The sequence below is a fragment of the Propithecus coquereli genome, unplaced genomic scaffold (genome assembly GCF_000956105.1).
Source record: "Propithecus coquereli isolate 6110/MARCELLA unplaced genomic scaffold, Pcoq_1.0 Scaffold19, whole genome shotgun sequence".
NCBI lineage: Eukaryota > Metazoa > Chordata > Mammalia > Primates > Indriidae > Propithecus > Propithecus coquereli.
The window spans coordinates 11,186,754-11,206,528 of NW_012143856.1; the positions used below are offsets into that span (position 1 = coordinate 11,186,754).

General features: G+C 37.6%; 1 protein-coding gene and 1 pseudogene across 3 annotated transcripts in view; one reads left to right on the forward strand and one right to left on the reverse strand.

Annotated features, from left to right (window-relative positions):
• The window catches only part of AGTR1 (angiotensin II receptor, type 1), a 44,207-nt gene extending 31,793 nt beyond the window's left edge, over positions 1–12,414 (reverse strand). For 2 of the 3 annotated variants that reach the window (XR_001137431.1, XM_012642949.1), the window contains exons 1-2: positions 12,193–12,414; positions 2,538–2,626 (exon numbers count right to left, since the gene is read on the reverse strand). The gene's annotated coding sequence lies outside the window, so the exon portion shown is untranslated. Of the gene's footprint in view, positions 1–2,537; positions 2,627–11,031; positions 11,087–12,192 lie in introns of those variants that run through there. The other variant, XM_012642950.1, reaches the window with a different exon arrangement.
• A 1,714-nt stretch (positions 12,415–14,128) lies between these two features.
• On the forward strand, positions 14,129–14,340 carry LOC105809138 (annotated as a pseudogene).
• The last annotated feature ends 5,435 nt before the right edge of the window (positions 14,341–19,775 follow it).

Consider the following 19,775-nt stretch of genomic DNA (forward strand, 5'->3'; position numbering starts at 1 on the left):
AGAAGAAAGTATTGACTCTTAAAAATGATCTTACATCTTTTCTGGTTTTGCTTACCTGGAGATGTCAGTGATGCAGGTAACCAAGCCAATAGCCATTATTTTAGTCCTTAGTTCAACATAACCATGGATAACTTTTTTTTACAACTTTTAAGACAGCAAGAACCTCAAACTTCGGAAGAGTACATAATATACTTAATCCCATATATTTTAATATGCAAATAAATAGGAAAAAGAAAAAGGGACCTGTGAAAGCAATACATCAGATAATCTAACACTAAGAAAATTGGGATTTAAAAAATATTTAAACTTTTTCAAACAAATTTAAAAGAGCGTAACTTTCTTGCCGAGTGGCAATGAAAGTCCACTGCATTAATAAATTCATTTATATCAATACTGTTCAATAGTACTTTCTATGATGATAGAAATGTTCTGTATCTGTGCTGTCCATTAATCACATGTGTCTACTGAGCACTTGAGATATGGCTAGTGCAACTAAGGAACTGAAGTTTTAGTCTTATATAATTGTAATTAATTTATATGTAAATTTAAAGAGCCACATGTGGTAATGGCTACCATATTGGATGGCACAGGTCTATAGATTTTAAGCCATTGAATATGGTTCTTTACTTATTCTTTTAAATGTATAAATCAGGTTTTCCTCATTTATCCTAAGTAGATTGCAGCATAAATGCTTTGGTCCTATAAAACAAGCTCCGAAATATTGTTTACACATCACTGGTTTAAATCAATAAGAGATCAGAGTTCTTTAGTTTTAAGTTGGTAGAAGTGTTAAAGGGATATTACAGAGTTCAGAAGGCCCTTCCACAAACACTTTGTTTTGTTTTGTATTTCAGTATAGTGCTCATAGGTCAGGACGGGGCCTGAGAGATTATTTTACAGGAAGCTGCGGGCAAAGTTGCTAGTTAGTGGTAGAATTGGAATAGCATCAGTGCTTTAACAAACAAAAAGGAACTTCTTAGAATTATGTTTTGCTTATTCATCTGAAATGTAAAGGTTTGAAATTTCACAGACTGTTTTCTTCTATATTTTGTTATCCCTAAGCAAAATATAGCTATCGTGGAAGTTTTGCTACAAATGTGTGACTGATATTAATAGAAACTGAAGGCTTCTGAAATCCAGGAGAAGGGAGGCTAGTCCAAGAAGAATCACTTTCAGCAGGAGCTCCCCAGATTATCCGTCCTACTATTTCTGCTGTAGGGCTAACGGTATCATGGAGAAGGCTCCTTCTGTTCAGGAGTCTTAAGATGTAAAATAAAGTGTCCTGTCTTTGTATTGTCTTAACTAAAATATGTATTTTAACGCACTGTTTCCAGAGATGGATTTTTGCTGCAAACATGGATATTCCAGAGTCCCATGTTTAACTCCACGTCAAAAAACAGAAAAACAAAACAAAACAAAAAACCCCCAAAAAATAAAATCCTAAAGATACCCAGTGACAGAACTCTGTAGAATGGTGCTATTTTCATCTTCAAGATTAAAGCAGTCCTAAATAGTTTCCTAATATCACCACTGTACAGTGCCTTCCAGAAAGTGGTTCCTACTTGCTAATCTAGCAAACAAGGATAAAGTCACCTCTAGTATTTATCTATCTACTCAATACCTACCTATCCTATGTCCCCCCTACTTTGATAAAATAGAAGCACAACATATTCGGAAGAGGACAAGCTATTCTTTTCATTTTTACTGGAGGGGACCAAGGAAGCTGAAGGTTTGTTCTTGAGCTAAGTTTTTGTTAGGAGGGGAAAAAACCCTACCAGTCAGGTAAATCCAGGACTCTTTTTATGAAAAATATCACATGGGCCCCTGCGACAGGAATTAGACAGACAGAGCAGTCCTGGCTAACCCTGATGCTCTCCTCACTAGGTTCTGAGAGCATTTAATGCCCAGCTGTGTGACTCCATGTGACTCATGCCTGCCAGGGGCTAGCTGCATGGGCCTTGGAGGGTCTCTCCATCTCTAATTTCACATTGCTCTTTTTCCTCTATCTTATCACTAGAATAAGGCAGAAGTTTGTAAGCATGAGAGTCTTTGACATTTGGGTTTTCTGAAGGTGAGTTGGTCAAATTTTAAGATTTATGCTCTTAAGGCTCCTGGAGATGAGTGCTGGGGTCTCACAGAGTCCCAGTCCCCTAGTAGGGGACTAATGAGAGAGCACAGTCATTTTTTCCTTCTTGTCCTCCTAAGCCCTACATAGCAAGAAGAACACTGCTCAGAGCAATCACCTGTGGCCACAGGGATCCTTGCTAAAGGGTTGCAAATTTCTCACATAGTTTATATCAGTACATGAATGGAAATAGCTTGGTACTTCTGACAATTTACATTTAAAATCACATAAATACATATGCTCTTAGTCTGTATATTGTAGGGGATGGGGTAAAACTGCAATTTCACGTTTTTGTGCTTCCTTTACTTCTTTCACAGGACAATGGTGTGTGTGACTCCTCCTGTTATTCCCACTGTTAACACATTAGAGAAAACCACTGACAGACACGGTGCTGTAGATGTAAGACAATTACCTGGTGCAGACTTTCTGGGATGGATGGCTTCAGTGACTTATTCAGATAAAGAACCCATCCATTTTTGACCAATTTATCACATATCAAACCTGGAAAAAAAAAAGATTAAAGTGATTCACTAAACATGGTCAGATTTTTATTTTTTACTTTACAGAGTAATTATTGACACTGTATCTTAAGAATGGTCTTTGCAGGGAATAAAACCATCTCATCTACATCAAGAACTTATTTCTCCTTGTATAGAATTAGATTGTATTAAGTGGCAGTCACAGAATCTCATCCTCCTCCTGCTTATGGTCAGCATTTTCCCCAATCCCCTTGTAGACACACACTAGGGAAAGAGAAAAAGAATATTTTTGGGTAAACTAGTGTAGTCTTCTAAGGCGCTTCTTTCTGTAGACATAGTTACTACTAATAAGAAGTATGATAATGGATTTGATTTTTACTTGTAAATCTACAGTTAAACTTTGTTAAATGATTCTACTTTTGTTTTAGTATAAAGCTTATACAAATGTTATGGTACCATACTTTAAAAAATACCCTTTTAAAAGATTATCTTTTCTGTTTTTCTTTTTCATAGAACACCTGCATGTAGTATAATTGTCAAGTCACAAGAGAACATAAAATAAAAGTAAACATCTCACCTTCTCTAATCTTCTGGATCCACTTCCCAGAGAGACTAATATTAATAGTTTCTTATGTATCCTAAGGCTTAAAAATGCATACACATACATATAAATGTGTATATCCAGGTTTTTTGGCACATCATACTATTCTGCTCTTTTATTTGTTTTACTTATTATAATGGCTAGCAGATTTGCCACAACGGCATACGTAAATCTCCCTCATTCATTTTGATGACTATACAATATTCCATTCATTGCACAGACACATAATAATTTAACCAATCTTCTAATAGTGGGCCTTAATCTTTTTTTCAGTTTCCTTTTTGATTGCTACAAAAATGCCCCAAAATAATATTTATACTTATTCATTTTTGTACTTATATAAATATGTCAGTATAAGTTCCAAACAGAATTGTTGAATTACATTGTTTGTATATTCTTAAGTTTTTTATGGATATTTATAAAATATTTTCTTAAAGGTTACACCAATTTATGGTACCAAAAATATGGCTTTAGTCAAATCTTTTTTTCTTAATCTGATAAGTAAAAACATATATCTTTGTTTTGAGTTGCATTTCTTTAATTATGAATGAGGTTAAGCTTATTTTCATTTTCTTATTATTTTCTGTAGTTATTCCTCTACTAGTATGCCCAACCATGGCCTTTGCTCATTTTTCAATTAGGTTGTTCATTGTTTCTCATGTTGTGTTAAAGAAACTGGCATTTTACATGTAATGTCTCGCAAACAGCTTTCCCAGGTTTCTTGTTTATCTTTTGACTTTGTTTATGGTACTTTTTACTATGCAGACATCAATTTTTATGTAGCCAAATTCCTCATTATGTTTCATTATGGATTTTAAGGATTTAAATAAGAAATATTTTTTACAGTTGGAGAATATTGTGTATAGGTTACTTTTTAAACAGCTATGTACACCAATCTTACTCTATCATTGCCACATGGAATAATTTTGGCCTAAGAAGGATCTATTACCCAAAGAAATTTCCCATAAGATGCTTTCATCTACAAAATATCAAGGCAGTGTGAATTCTGGGAGCTGTTTTGTAAGACTCTAATGCACCTTAGGAAAAAAAATTACAGGAAGGGTCAGATTTATAGTACCATTCTATGGAGAGTTAATAGTGGTTGTCTAAGATCTAAAATATAGAGTGAGTTATAAGGAAAGTAATAGCAATTCTAAGACAAATAGGAAGAAATACAAAATCAATAGAGATCCACTTTAGAAAATTTTGAAAGCACATACAAAACAAAAAGAGAGAGAGAGAGAGAGAGAAGAAGAAGAAGAAGAAGAAGAAGAAGAAATCACCCCTGGTCTTATCTCTCAAAAGATTTTAAGATTTGTTGTATATTTTTCCCAGTCTTTCTTATCTGTGCCACAGATATGCATGCATTTCAAAAATGTATAAGTGATTGTACTCACAAAGAAGCACTAACATAACTAAATTACTTTCACTAAGATACCAATAACCCAAGACAGACTTAACTAGCACCTTGACAAGAATCTGCCACACACACAAACACACACACACACACACACACACAGGTTCATACTTATGATCATGTTTTATACATTGATTTTTTTCACTTATCTTTCCTTACCATTAAATATATTTAAACATATAAAATATATATATGTTACATTATATATTTGTGTAAAATATGTAATCACTGTATAATGTCCTATTATATGGCTTAATCCAATGGGAATTTAAAAGAATAGGAATAGCTGTGTGTTCTCTCAAAAATCCATTCTGATAACTCAGTAAATCAAAGGCCAGGACATAGCCAAGAAATCACTATACAAGAATCACAATCAAATTCTTTTTCATTCCTGATAAAGTGGCAGCAATTAATTGTGTAAAGATTAAGGGCTGGGAGACATAGTGACACAATGTGTGTTTTATGTGAAGTGACATCATTAAAATGGAAAAAGAGGTTATTAAGCTGGGCTAATGGAACATTCTTGTTCTAGAGGCATATCATGTAATTTAGAAGCATTTGGATCAGGTGACAGGAATTTGAGTCAAAAAGTGAAAAAAGTATATGTGCTGATAAAATTGTAAATATATGAAGTTTACTACAAAAAATCTTGTGAGATTTTCAAAAATCTATTTAAAAAAAAACTGATGCAGACTATATTCAGCCGCAGTCACAAATACTTGGGCTTAGTGAAACTAGGGGACTCTAAAGGGCCGCAGGGGATGATCACTGGTACTTTATCACTCATTAGCACTAAGAAACTGCTGGGTGTAGGATATCTCCCCCTGCCCGGTACTACTTCCCCTTCCCAGTCCCTACTACTTGGCATGATGGTAGCCGGGGGTTGATTTTGCCCTAACCCATAAGTTAAAAGTTGCTGTCTTAGTGCTGCCTGAATATCTAAAGCTCTAGATCCAAGCAGTTGCAGAAATTCTGTCTCCTAGGAATGTTCCAACATCACTGAGAAAACTGGCTGCTCAGTCCTGTTGGCAGACCTCTCCTCTCAAACATGATTACAGGGAACCCAGACTCACTTGTCTTTTCACTGACATCAGTGAGCAAAACCAGAAAAATTCAGCATGATCCAACTGATGGATGTCAAGAGAATCTACATGCACGGGGAAAAATAGTTCAGGGACCGAATCATTCGGGCAGTCACTGGCTTAAAATAAGTCACCATTGCTTGGAGACTGACTGGTTAGTAACTACATTAGACTACAGTTTTGTAAACCATGCTTGATTCTGCTAAATAAGCATTTCTATTAAAAGCTGAAAAAGCGGTATGTTGGAATGCTAAACAGTCTACACGTATGTAGGAAACAACTTATTCAAGAGAAAACTTACTTTATAGCATCAGAATACTAAAAGGCAAACAGTGAATTTTAGATAAGTTATGGGAAAAAATAGAGATATCAAAAGTTAATTTTTAAAAGTATGTCACTTTTTTAAAAGAATCTTTATTGAGGTATAATTGATATACAAAAATTGTACATATTAAATATATATATATTATATATATATATATATATATTTTTTTTTTGAGCCAGAGTCTCACTCTGTTGCTCTGGGTAGAGTGCTGCAGTGGCTTCATCATAGCTCACTGCAACCTCAAACTCCTGGGCTCAGCCTCCCGAGTGGCTGAGACTACAGGTGCACACCATGATGCCTGGCTAATTTTTCTATTTTTAGTAAAGACAGGGCCTCACTTTTGCTCAGGCTGGTCTTGAACTCCTGAGCTCAAGCAGTCCTCCCACCTCGGCCTCCCAGAGTGCTAGAATTTCAGGCATGAGCCACCACATCTGGCCTTAAATATATATTTTGATGAGTTTGGACAAACTGTCATATTTTTAGTATTTTTCACAATAACTAAAGGAGGGAATTTCTAGAATTTTTGTTATTGTAGTAAAGGCAAATGTTACAAGCAAAATGGCATAGGTCTTTTTTTTTTGATGAGGAAAATAGGACTTGATTTCAAATTATAACTTTAAATCAATTTTCAGATAATTAGTTGGCTTTAAAAAGTAGGCAGCCTAGTGTAGAGCAGCTAAGAGCACAGGCTTTGGAATTAGAATTCTTGTGTTTAATTCTTAACTGTATCAGTTACCACATTTGGGTAAGTTACTTATCTTGTGATTACTGAGTATCCCAATTTATAAAATGGGAATAAAGCAGTGACTATCTCACAGCATTGTTGTAAGAATTAAATAAAAAACACCATTGAAAGGATGAACATTGTGTTTGGCACATTATATGTGTTCAGTAAATGTTAGCATTATTAAAAGTGTTAATTTATTAAAAAGCCAAGAAGATAACCTTTAGGTAGTCATTCTAAGCAAGCCATAAGTGCTGTACACTGTGCTTCTCTAATTTTATATGCATTTGAATCACCTGGGGATCTTGTTAAAATGCAGATTCTCATGCAATGCATCTGGGTAAGGTCTGAGATTCTGCATGGCTAACAAACTCCCAGGCGATGACCATGGTGCTAGTATGTGGACTGTGACACCTGGGGAAGTTGTGGATGGCTGCTCCTAATTTGTAATCTAATGTTTCTCGAAAGGAGGAATGGGGAAAGGGCACAAAGGAAGGTGTGGGCAACATATGAACAGATTTAATATGCTCCCCAGGGGATTCTAATATTCTTGTCTTGCCTCCCAACACCTTAGGAACCAGTGTTTTGATATTTCAACTTTTATTCCTTTTTTTCCCTGTCCTTACTCTTTACTATCCCCTGGCCATTACTGCTTATGTCGAAAAATGGCATTAATGCTTAGTTCCCCAATTAGTAAGACTACTTTAAATCACTTTATTGTGATGTAACAGGATAATACACCTAAATGAGATGAGAAAAATGGTTTCTTAAATATTCTCTCCTAAAACATAGGGATCTGAAAATGTATTTAATATTTTCCATACTTTTAACCAAAAGCAAACAAACTACAAACAGGCAAAATAAGTGACTTTTGTGAAGCATTTAGTAACAGAAAGCAAGGATGCATTAAATGTGGCCCATATTAGCAAAGGAGTTATAATCCCATGAGGAAGGGAAAGGAGCAGTGGTTATTATAGAAGTGGCTGGAACCAAACAATATGACTCCTTTAGATGTTCTACAAAGGCAGGACAGAAGGAGGGGCTGTTTTTAAATGGCTTCCTACTTCCTACCCCAGTGGCATTGGGACTTATCAGAGACTCATATCTAAGTATGTGCTTAGCTTGACCAATCTCTTTCTAGGGCAAAGACTATTTTTTTTTTGGAGACAGGGTCTCACTCTGTTGCCTGGGCTAGAGTGCAGTGGCATCATCATAGCTCACTGCTATCTCCAACGCTTGGGCTCAAGCAATCCTCCTGCCTTAGCCTCCAGAGTAGCTGGACCACAAGTGCATACCACATTGCCTGGCTAATTTTTGTATTTTTTGTAGAGATCGGGTCTCATTCTTGGTAGGCTGGTCTCGAACTCCTGGCCTCAAGTGATTCTCCCACCTTGGCCTCCCAAACCACTAGAATTACAGGTATGAGCTATCTTGCCTGGCCCAAAAACCATTTTTATACTTTGATGTAACCTGAGGGCCTAATGTCACTCAGATCTATAATATTTCCTCTATAAGTATCTGCAACTGCTTCATAGACACAATTCTTCATTTTCCAAAGTAGATAAGAGGAGCTTTGATTAATATAGAATGAGAAAATATCTAAAGAAATTTAGCAAATGAGCAATCATAAGTTCTTTTTAAGAGTACACAATAATATGTGTATTTACCGATATTCTTACTTTGCAGTTAGCCACTCAGAGTACTTAAATCCATTCATTTAAATAAGATTTTAACATCATTTGGTGAAAATCAAGGAATCCTATGTGTATATAAAATGGACAAGAAATCACAGAAAAATTGACTCAAACTGAAGGATTATTAATTCTATCGTTTTGCATTTTAAGCACATTTAGAACCAGATCTTGAAATAGGAAGGCACAATTATAAAAGGCACTGCAATTATAAAAAACAAAACATACTCATTTCTTACCTATTTTTCAAACTTTTAAATGTTAGAAAAGTAATTATATGTGAGACTAGCACCACAATTTAAAATATTCTTGGGTAGAGAAAAATAACTCTGACAATAACTGACAGATTCTAGACATTTATTTCTACTTAACGCATTTAGAAGATACACCTATTGAGGAACCAAACCAAACAAAAACAAACCCTTCTAAATTGAGCCATAAGAATAACATAAAATAAAGCAGTCACACAGCATTTATACTATATAATGAATTCTTTGTTACTAAAATATTTTGAAAGACAATTTTGGTTTTCATGTGCAAGGGAATTTTTTCACCCTGTGAACATCTGCTATGAAGAGATAGAATCAAAATCAGATAGCAAATCTTTTAGTGTTAATACAACCACAGCTAGTAAGAATATTCACTTGTCATTTCTATGACTATTCCAAGTATATACTCCGCTGTCTATTTTCACTTATCAAATTTGTCATTAAATTAATAACATGAAATATCTGGCAAATGTATAATTCTTAATTTTTTTTTTACTATGATCCAGTGTATTTTAGAGCCCTAATAGGATAATGGTAGTCACTTGTCAAATCAGTTGAATATTATCTTAAATCGCCATAGACACTCCTTGATTTAAAACGGCGTTATATATTAAGCTATTAAAAAGTTGATTTTTGGAAGCTAAAGTTCATCACGTTAATAAAACAGGAAATGTGAAGTGATAGCTAAATTTAGGATAGAAATTAATCAATATTTACTTTTGCTTATTGGAGATTTAGTAGTATACTGCTTAAATACGCACCTACATGAAAAGAAATATAGACCATGTAATCCAATGACTAGGCAATTTTGAAAGAGAAACCTTAGAATGATTTTAAAGAAAAATGATAGCACTTTCCAGTGGTGATGTGTTTAAAAGCTGATTTGTCCAGTTTGCCAGATAACATGAGAGGAAAGTGCTCCTAACCTGGGCTTGGATACTTCCTCATATTTTGTTGCTCTGGCTCCATATTTGTTTATTGCCACAGTGTATCTTCCAGACAGCTTTTTAATCTTTAAGCACTTGGACTTCAAACTTCTAAACAAAATTCTTAATTTGCTAGCCTACTTGGGAGACTCTTTGGCATTCTCTAGCCATGACTGAGCAGGAAAAGGACTAGGTAAACTAATAAACATGGGGCTGGAGGGCAGGAGCTTGCATTAAGCAGCCAAAACATGTAAGTGTGAAGGGTCGGTATCTTTGCCCCTGTAACAAATTTGAAAGGAAATACAGTTATCTGCTTGAAAGGGCACTGTAGCAGCACAGATAAAACTATAGGAGACCTGCAACTATGAGTTTCAAATTTCTTCTCAGCTAAGTATTTTACCTGGGCTTTGGGTAAGTAGCAGATTAAACTTTTCTTCCTTATGCTCCCTCTATCACAGGGGAAAACTGGTCATTACTATGAATTGGCCATAGTCACAGTAGCAATATCAGTAATAAGTACTAGCAGCAGAAAAAAACAAAAACAAAATTATATACACACATAAACACACAATTCTGACCCCAAACTAAAAAGAAGAAAAAGAAAAGTAAAAAACTTGAAAAATCCACAAAAATCTTGTCCTTTTTTGAAGACTTCCCCAGAGTAAGAGAGGAAGAGGAAAGATTTAAGCTCGGAATACTGTGGGACAGGGAGCACTGCCACAGCCGACAGTGACTGAAAGACATTTTGTAAATCTCACGGAGGACAAGTCTTCCGCTGGCGTCAGTTGAACCAGTGGAAGAAAACCAATTTTCTTCTAAGCTGGATGATGGAACAGTTGATTTAGTTTAAGGTCAAAGAAGAGAAGAACCAGAAATCAAGGTCTCATGATGGGAGCAAAGAACAGTGAAGTCAGGGGAAAAAGAGTGGGGAGAGAGAGTAGGTAACAGACTTGAAACTAATAATCATGAAACTTTGGCAAATGTTGAGACTTAACAACTTGGGGCTACCCCTGAGCCTTAAATCAGCTTATAGGAACAGCCAGCCATAATGTAGGGTATGGACACTTGGAGCAATCACTGAGAAACCTAATGTTTGTCCAGAGCAGATAGTTTAACAGAATTAGACAGTTTTGAAAACTGTAAATATCTTCTAATAGGATAATTATTTTAGACTTTTTTTTAAAGCAATAACAAGGAAACAAAAGGAATCAAAGAATTTTATCACGGGAGGGGACCTTATAAACAGAGACTCGAAGTTCAGAGTTGCTTAGTAATGCTCCTAATAGCACACGGCTACTTGTGGAAGTCTCCATCCCCTTTCTTCTGTGCTTCCCTGCTTCTGCGCTGTCAGGAAGAGGGGTGGAGAGGAAGGGGAGGGTACCAGGGCATTACCAGGGAATCCATCGCAGCCTGAGGAGAGATTATCCAGGTAGGGTCTTGATAGCTGGGGAGACACCAAAGAAGACAAAGGAAGCAGGGCAATTTTCTAGAGAAGACTTATAAGGGAGTTAAGGCTTATGCTAAGGGGACTAAACACCTAGGGACCCAGGACCGTGGGAGGTAAATACCAAGTGAATCATGTTGGGGATGAAGCACCTTCAGGAGGAGACACAAGTCGCCCAACAAAATGACAGAACAGTAGGATGCCAGATCTCTTGCCTCTCTGTTACTTTCTCTTCTCAGAATGACACAAGAAACAAATGTAGCCAAATCCCAAATGTGTCCCAGGGGAAGGTGAGTACCTAAACTTTCACTGACAAGATAAGGCTCCTGAGGGCCTTAGTGGGTTTTTAAATGCTTAATGAGGCTGTCAGCAAACAAAGGTAAAAGTCCCCAGATGGGTTCAACAGCCAGGTCGCTAACGGTTTCCCAGTGGGCAGAAGGAGATGCTTTGGGCAAGATGTGCTGAGGTCCTCTGGAGACCACAAGCAGGCTGGCACTGTGGAGACCCTGAGCTGGACATTGAAGAGAATTGGAGAATGGGTGCTAGATCCAGAGGTGGAGTGCAGGAGAAGGGCCTACAAGAGGCTCTGCTCAGTCCTGGAAGCAGAAGACCTGCTAAAATCTTTCCTCAATTACTAATGCGCACTGGCCACAGCTGTGGGGATTGGGGTGTGGAGACACCCTGCTTCTCCCTCCCCAATTTGATGAATCAAAGGGCACCTGGAACAAGTGAGGTGGGAGAGTTTGGCCCAGAGCGAGGTGTGTCAAGGACCCACCGGTATGGTTTACAGGGGGAGGGGGGAGATGAGCGGTTCAGGAAGGAACATTGTCTGGGAAGCAGAGAGGGAGGTTGGGGATAGTCTCAGCTTCGCCTCAAAAGTAGCACAACTTTTAAATGGACGTCGGGCAGACTCATACGGACTTCCCACTCAGGTCACGGTTAAAAGACAAGAGTTAACTAAAAGCCTGGGGAAGAAAGTTCACTTGGTTGCAACCCATTTCTATAGACTTCTGTTCAAAAGAGCTGGGTCAAAACGGAATGAAATGTTCCGGGCACGCGGCAAACAAACCCACATTGTCCACCCCCTCCTCGTTCCCGAAGCCCCTCACCTGATCTGGGGACGGGCAGCCAGCTCAGCTCCGAGGTGGTCTCTTTCTCCTTGGTCCCTGGAAACCTCCCAGCACAGAGCCAGCAGATAAGACAGCGGGACACGAAACTTAGCACCTCCGCCCCCGCAGTCCCCAAGCCACGTCCTGCCCACAGCCGGCTGCGCTGGTGTTGGCTCCCGCCCGCCGCCTCTGCGTCCCGGCCGCGCGCCCTCACTGCCGGGGGCCGCGCCCGCCGCTCCCCAGCGACGGCCGCCACCGGCCGGCAGAGCTGCCAGCTGTGCGCCGCCCAGGCGCTCTGCCGCTCGCCGCTGCCTGGGGTCTCGCTGTCAGGCGCTGGAATCCTCGGCAAGGGGGCACCTCTGGATTTATAGTGAGGGGCGTTGCTGCTCCGTGGGCTCCAGAGACGAGGCTCTGTTTTGCATTCCCTCCTCCTCCGCCCCGCCCCGGGAGAACCTCCCGGCCCAACCTCCGCCCTCTTCAGACACTGACGGTAGCGGGGATGATGCCACAGTCGTTCCGCCTTGTCAACTGTCAATCAGGTCAGCACTCACCTGGCCCCGAACCCCGCATCGCCAGGGGTCGCAAAGGCGGAGAGAGCTGAGGGAACAAAAGTATCAGTTTTCATGGAGATTAATATTCCTTTACTTTCTAAATTTTAACTTGGAAAACTTTTAAGGACTAATTAGGGAACTTTTTTTTTTCCTGTGAGTAACTGGAACTTTTATAACTCACAGGGCATAAAATGAAAGAATGGACATTTCCTCTTATTGGCATGCTACTCGAGTTGCATTTCTTAAGATGTAAAAATAGAAAAAAACTAAAAAACAAATATCACCAAATAATTAAGGGAGAATTAATATCAATTCTTCACAAAAAATAGAAGAATAATGATCGTTTCCTAACTCGCGCTATCAGGACAGTAGTAATTACCCTGACATCAAAACTAAATGAAGGTATTTATTACAAGAAGACTACAGACCAATATCTCTTATAAGTATAGATAAAAATCCTCAATGAAATGCTAGCAAATTGAATACAGTAACATATAAAAGGTTTATACACCAAGATGAAGTGAGATTTATCACAGGAAAGCAAGATTAGGCTACCAAAATTAATTGATATTTGATAGGGTGAGTATAGTTTACAATAATCTATTGTTTATTTGAAAACAGCTAGAAGAGAATAATTTGAATGTTTTTAGCATAAAGAAAAGACAAATATTTAAAGTGATTGATATCCCAATTACACTGATTTGATCTTGACAAATTATATGAATGTATTAAATTATTGCTTTGCCCCCAAAATATGCACATCTATTATGTATCAATAAAAAATAAGATTAAAAAAGGAAAAAAATCAATGTTATAAACCATATCAGTAAAGGACAAAACTCACACAATTTTCTCAACAAATTAACAAAAAAGCATTTAACAAAATCCAACACCCTTTTATAATACTCAATAAACTAGGAGTGGAAAGAAACTTCCTCAAACTGCAAAGTCCATTTGTGAAAAACTTACTAATATCATACTTAATGTTGAAAGATGATGTTTTCATGTGTCTAAGATTAGGAACAAGTCAAGGATGTCTGGTCTCCCCACTTCTATTCAACTTTGTATTAATACTAAAGGTTCTAGCCAGGGCAATTAGGTGAGAAAAAGAAATAAAAGGCATTCAGACTAGAAAGGAAATAAAACTCTTTCTATTTGTAGTTGACATGACCTTATATTTTAAAAGCCCTACGGAAGCAACTAAAAAACTATTAGGTCTAATAAATGAGCAAGTTTTCAGAGTATAAGATCAATATACAAAAATCAGTTGTATTTCTATATACTAGCAATAAACAATAAAAAATGAAATTAAGAAAACAATTTGCTCCTTGCTTTTTACTACTTGCTGTGCCCATCTTCACCTTCTCCCTGCACACCTTGTTGCTATGTCTAGAAAAATTGAGGAAATCAAGGAATTTCTGCTCACAGCCAGGGGAAAGGATGCCAAATCTATCAAGATTAAGAAAAATAAGAGTAAAGTGAAATTTGATGTTCAATGCAGCACATACCTTTAGACTTGGTCATCATAGATTAAGAGAAGGCAGAGAAGTGGAAGCAGTCCCTACCCCCTAGTTTGACAGTGAAGGAGATGAAATGAACCACACACACTTATTTGAATTGTATTAAAATTTTAAAAATTCAAAGAAAAAAAATTCATTTACCTTAGATCAAAATAACAAAATACTTAAAAATAAATTTAACAAAAAGGGTACAAAAGTTGTACTCTGAAAACCAACAACATTGTGGAAATAAATTAAATTATACCTAAATAAATGGAATGACATTTTGTTTTCATGGACTGGAAGACTTAATATTGTTTAAATGGCATTAATCCCCAAATGATCTACAGATTAAAAACAATCCCATGAAACCCAAAGCTAATTTCTTGCAGAAATTAACAGGGTTATCCTAAAATTCATATGGTAGTACAAGGGACCCAGAGTAGTCAAGACAGTTCTGAAAAAGAACAAAGTTGGAAGACTCATACTTCCTGATTTCAAAATTTACAATAAAACTACAATAATCAAGGCAGTATAGTGCTGGCATAGGGATAGATATATAGGTCAATGGAATAGAATTGAGTCCATAAATTAAATCCTTGTGTTTCTGGTCAATTGATTTTCAACAAGAGTACCAAGACAATTCTATGAGGAATAAATAGTCTTTTTAACAAATGGTACCGGAATAACTAGATATTCACATGAAAAGAATGAAGTTGGACCCCTTACAATACCACCCACAAAAAAATAACTCAAAATGGGTCATAGAACTAAATGTAAGAGCTAAATTTATAAAACTCTTAATGTAAAACATAGGAGTAAGTCTTTGTGACCTTGGGTTATGTAAAACCTTCCTAGCTGTAACACCCAAAGCACAAGCAACATAAGAAAAATAGATAAATTGAATTTTATCAATATTAAAAGCTTCTGTGTTTCAAAGGACATCAAGAGGGTGAAAAGAAAACCCCCAGAATGTGATTATATATTTGCAAATCACATATCTGATAAGGACTTGTATTCAGAATATATAAAGAACTTTTCAACTCAGTAATAAAAACACAAATAACCTAATTAATAGGCATTTATCTAAAGAAGGTAGATAATGGCCAATAAGCACATGACAAAGCTCAACATCATTAGCCAGCAAGAAAATGCAAATCAAAACCACAATAAGATATGTCTTTACGCCTACTAGGATAGCTGTAATAGAAAAGTCAGAAAACAAATTGTTGGCTAGGATGTTGAGAAATTGGAGCCCTCATACATTGTTTGTGGGAATATAAAATGGTGCAGCCACTTTGGAAAACACTGGCAATTTCTCAAAATGTTAAGCATACAGTTACCATGTGGCTCAGCAATTCCACTCTTAGGTATATGACCATGAGAAATGAAAATGTAAGTCCACCCAAAAACATAGACATGAAAATTCATAGCAGCATTATTCATAACAGCTCTGAAGCAGAAACAACTCAAATATCTATCAACTGATGAATAAACAAAATGTTACATATCCATACTGTAGAATATTACTTGGCAATAAAAGTGAATAAAGTATGTTTTATAACATGAATATACCTTGAAAACATTGTGCTAAGTGAGAAAAGCCAGTCACAAAAGACCACATATTGTTTGATTCCATGTCTATAAAATGTTCAGGAAAGGCATATCTGTAGAGAATTTTGGTTGCCTAGGGCTGAGGATGGAGGGTCGGGAGGAAATGGTAGTGAATGCTATAATATAAGCACAGGGTTTCTTTTAGGGGTGATGAAAAGTTGTACATTAGATTATGTTGACAGTTGCACAACTTTGCAAACAGACTAAAAACCATGGAACTTGTACACTTCAAATGGGTGAAGTGTACAGTATGTGGATTATATATCAATGAAGCCGTTTTAAATAGGCAAAATATGAGATTTGTGCAGATGAGTAAAGGCATCAATGTCTGACTTTTGTTTCTTGCTTCCAAGTTTTTGAAGAGCTTAGAGACATTCAATTCTAACTTTTCATGCCCTCCTCTGCAAGGACTAACAATCTCTGTGCTAGACAACATTGCAGGTCAGAAACATAGTGTAAATTAATTATTAACTAAGACCTATTTAAAAAAAAACAAAGGCTTTTATTTGGCAACATACCATATGTTGAAAGCACTTATATTTTTTGATTTCTTGTAAAATTAGAAATGCCAAATGTACTTCTATGCAATCAAGCATGTAGTAAACACAGGTTTCTGCAGGAGGACTTGGACAGAATGCCAAGTTTATGAAGACATGGTCCCTGAGTCCTGGATGTACTAACTCAGGAAGGGGACAGCATCCCCTTCTCCATCAGATTGTGCCTCTGGGACAGGGCCCTGCCTTCACAGTTCACTCTATTCCTGGGGTGTCAGGCACATAGTAACACTTGCAAATATATTGCTCTAAGACTGACTGAGCCCATACAAGAATTATATTTTGGAAGGAATTTTATTTGAAATGGGTCTTGAAGGATAGATAGGATTTTTGAACTGAGGACCAGGGGAACAGCATATATAAAGTACTATGGCAAAAAAGTATCATTTGTGTGGGAAGAGATACTTACCGAAATTTCTAGAGCACATGAATGTTAATAATAAAAGCTATCATTTATTGGATACTTACTATATATATTGGGCATCTCTTAAGCCCTTCATATCTATTAACCTAATTAATAATTACAGCAAACCCATGTATATAAGGCAATTATTCCCATTTTACAAATGAGGATACCTAAGCTACAGAAGTTAAGCAAGGTACCCAAGGTTACATGGTTTGTGAGAGGCAGGGCCAAGATTCCAGATTGTCTGGCATCAGAGCCTATGCATTTACTATAAGACGGAGTGGCAGAAAGAACTAGAAAGATGAGGTTAACATGAATGTGGAGTTCAGAAGTTAGTAGAGGGGTTTAAACTTAATTTGGTTCTTGAGGAATGACTGAGGCTTTCGAGTGAGGAGGGGCACGATGTGCGTGGTGGATTAGAGTGTGGAGATGTTAGAAGTTGGGATAACAATGGACCAAGGTAGAAGTAACCCACATCGGTGTAATGAGACTAGAAACAATGTCAAGACAGAATACAGAGAATTTACAGAAATAACTGGGGAACTGGGAGTATATTGAGCTGGTTATGACAGGCAGCTGATCAGGTTCATCTATTTAAGAGTCTTGTGCAGATGTATCATTGGCCATTATGGTTGGAAAAAACATGGGTCTCCTTTGGAGGGCTTAAAGATATTTACTTTGCTGTTTATTTTTTCTTGGTAGGAACGCTTGGTTTTAGCTCAAATGGCTGGAAAAGATAGTCATGGATTTTGGTAGCTTTTAAAGATTTGTATTTATATTCAAGACCAGGGTGCCCAGGAATTAGATCCAAAAGTTTCATGGTAAAGGAGAGAGCGCTGGTATCAGGAGATGAGCTTCGTGCTAGGGAGCTGCCCAGGAGGAAGTGGAAGCTGCAGAAATGAGCATTTCAAGAAGCTTGGCAGTGAGGAGAGAGTGCACTGAAATCAAGCAGAGACCTTGACTCTATTTAAAATTTAGGAAAGCATAGGCAGAGACAAGAGAAACAGGAAACGGGGAGAAAGAACAGGGAGCATTAAACAGCGAAGGAGGCCAAGAGGAGGGGCAGGAACTGGAATGAATAGCACAGTGGAGGGAGAGTTGCCCCAGGCGCGGGGTAGGAACCCATGGGAGACACTGGTGTGGGGGAAAAGAGAAAGAATGAAGGTACAATGCGATTTCATGGACATTTTTTAGGATTCCAGGCCCTTTTCTTGTTTTTCAGCATTGATTTCTTGGCCTTGGCATGCTCTGTTTTAAATAGACAACACATAACACTTTCTGGGTTGTGACATCCCCCTTTCTACTGTGCTTGCTAGCAATCAAGAACTCGTACTGATAATACTTCTTTTTATTTTAAGTAACTTCTTCCTGCGTATACAGTTTTCAGTAGTCTGTCCTGGATTATTTGCTCAGCAAATGTTTATTGAGCTTCTTTGTATTTGGTGCTATGCTAAGTGATGAGGGAACAGAGATAAAAGTCACTGGCTTTTCCTTCCCCTGCAGGATGAGTGGTCTCTGGGAGGCAGCACACGTGCAGGTGATTCAGGGGCAGCGTGGGGACACTGGGGGCGGGGGATCCACACCCAAGAATTATGGAACTAGAAAGGAAACTCACAACATCTAACTCTCCTGTCGAGTGTGAAGCTTGTCCTGGACAGTAATTGTTTGCTCAGTTTTGAAATTGGACTCATCATGAACCTTACCTCATAGTGTCACAAATATTTGGAACCATTTATCACAAGGCCTTTGTAGAAAAGCCAGAAGTGATTGATAACCAAACCTAGAGTCTGCGAATGAAAATAGGAAATGCTCCTGTGATTATTAAGATTCAGGAAATCTTTATATTTTAAAGTCTATTTAGTGCTGTAAATCATTAACCACTGTCACTCCTGTACTAACTTCCAATTTGGTTTTAAAAATAATTATCGTTTCGAGGGCTGGAAGTTTTTTAGAGAGTCAGCTGTGTTGGGTAAAACCTCCTGCAAGGGTGGGGTTTGCTCTCAGGGATATTATATCATCAGAAACAAGCAGATGAGAAGGAAATTTTCCAAGAAATTGATGGCATCATTATTATTGTGATGAATTGGCTGAGTAATGGTATGGTTTTAACCCTGGGCTTTTCTACTATAATGACATGTCCATCCTGTGCTAAAGGGTGCACCTTGGAGTTATGACCAGAGGCAGGGATTTGAAGCCCAGCTTTGCTGCTTATTAGCCCTGCACACTTAGACAAGTTTTTCCTCTGGTATGGGTTTTTATTATATGGGCAATAATGTTTTCTAAACATTTGTCAGGGCTAAAAAAAACAGTGTATGTAGAAGTTTCAGATACCTCAGTGCTTAATGGATGGCACCCATGTTTGGAGAGAAGCAGACAGTTTTACATGCTGGTCAGAGATGTGTTAAATTTTTGATGTTTTTAAAAAAGGGGTAAAATTTCTTTATCTCCCTGATTAATCTTTTTCTATTATAGTATTGAAATTGTGAAATTTTGATATGGGCTTTTTCTTTCTTTCCTCTTTGTATGTGTCACATGAGGTGGGGTTGGATGGTGTTGTCACTGTGTCGCTGGAGGTGTGAACACAGAACCGAAGTGCAGCTGGGTTATTGAAATGCTGGTGGAGCAAAGGCAGTGCCCCGGAGCCTCACTTCCGCTGACGCCAGGACTTGCCTGGCGTCAAATTCTAGATCATCTACCAAAGGCCCAAATCTGAATATCAGTCTAGAGGTAAAATTCAACAGGAAATGCAAAAGAAGTTCAATGCCTAATCAACATGAAGAAAAGCTTACTCTTCCCAGGAATAAAAATGGAATTTAAAGGAACAAGGTCCAATTTTTCAGCTATAAAATTAACAAAGATTAAAAAGAAAAGGTGATCACATCAGAATTTAGTTTTTGCAAGGTTGTGGGGAAGCTGGTGTGGTTCCCCCCCCCACATATATATGTGTGTATATATATGT